The sequence below is a fragment of the Dendropsophus ebraccatus genome, chromosome 11 (assembly GCF_027789765.1).
Source record: "Dendropsophus ebraccatus isolate aDenEbr1 chromosome 11, aDenEbr1.pat, whole genome shotgun sequence".
Classification (NCBI taxonomy): domain Eukaryota; kingdom Metazoa; phylum Chordata; class Amphibia; order Anura; family Hylidae; genus Dendropsophus; species Dendropsophus ebraccatus.
In genome coordinates, this window is record NC_091464.1 from 17,658,477 (window position 1) to 17,660,040 (window position 1,564).

Sequence of the window (1,564 nt, forward strand, 5' to 3'; positions counted from 1 at the left end):
AGATAGACAAAAAAGAAGGAGACAGCGCTCCATGGCGAGGATCAACCAGATAAAACGGAGGGGAAGCAAAAACAAGGTAACCCTCACCTGGTAAGGTTGTGCTAGCTAGGAGGCACAACACTCAGAAGCACATGTGAGACAGACCGCAGCCACTCCCGATATCCTCCAGGGATCAAAAGAGCAACGATACCTCAACCCCAAACACACGGGTGTGAGGGCGCAGGTTCAACAAAAAAATTATAAAACTAAAAAATATATATGTATAAAATTTATTAAGACTCAACGCGTTTCGGAACCGCTCCGGTTCCTGACTCTTGAGAGAGGAACCGGAGCAGTTCCGAAACGCATTGAGTCTTTTAATAAATTTTATACATATATATTTTTTAGTTTTATTATTTTTTTGTTGGATCTGCGCCCTCACACCCGTGTAAAAAAAGGAAAAAAAAAATTGGTCAGCTCTCCTAGAACACTGTTCACACTAGGCAGGAGCACGTTGCCATGGCTGAAATTGCAAACACACAAAAACACAGAAAAATGCAACAGCTCACCGCAACAGCAAGATACAGACCCACCATAGACATGAAAATAATTAAAAGCAGCCCCCCTAACTGCCCAAAAAATTCCCACAAAAATAATGAGTCTCTTGGTTACTATTTGCAAAACGCGTAAACTGCCTCACCACGATAAGGTGGACTCATATCGAGGCAGACCCTACACTGTATGTACACTAAGGCCTCTCCATGGCATATAATACGCCTATGCTCTGGGCTTGCAAGTAGGGCTGGGCGATATGGCCAAAAAATAAAATCTCGATTTTTAAAAAATTTTGGACGATTCTCGATTTAAATCTCGATTTTTTTGTTTTTGCTAAATAAATAGGACATTTTTCTCCCTGCAGCATCAGATACGATTTTATTGACGTTTGAGACAACTATATTGTTTCCCAGTGTAACAGTACTCCCCCTGTGCCCCCATGTAGTAGACAAACACATTGTGTGCCCCATATAAGTAGTTTTCCCAAATATGTGCCCTATGTACTCTGTGCCCCCATATAGTATAGGCGATCTTCTTTGTGCCTTCATCTAGGTAGGGAGTAGTAGTGAGGGTATAGTGGATAAGGGGTGTAGTAGTACAGGTAAAGATGAGGAGTGTGGTAGTAGTACAGGTATAGATGATGGGTGTAGTAGTACTACTGAGGGGGTATGGGGTGGACTGGGGGTCACTGAGTGGGTATGGGGCAGGCTGGGGGTCACTGAGGGGTATGAGGCAGGCTGGGGGTCACTGAGGGGTATGAAGCAGGCTAAGGGTCACTGAGGGGTATGAAGCAGGCTAAGGGTCACTGAGGGGTATGGGGCAGGCTGGGGGTCACTGAGTGGTATGAGGCAGGCTGGGGGTCACTGAGGGGTATGAGGCAGGCTGGGGGTCACTGAGGGGTATGAGGCAGGCTGGGGGTCACTGAGGGGTATGGGGCAGGCTGAGGGTCACTGAGGGGTATGGGGCAGGCTAAGGGTCACTGTGGGTTATGGGGCTGGCTGGGGGTCACTGAGGGGTATGAGGCAGGCTG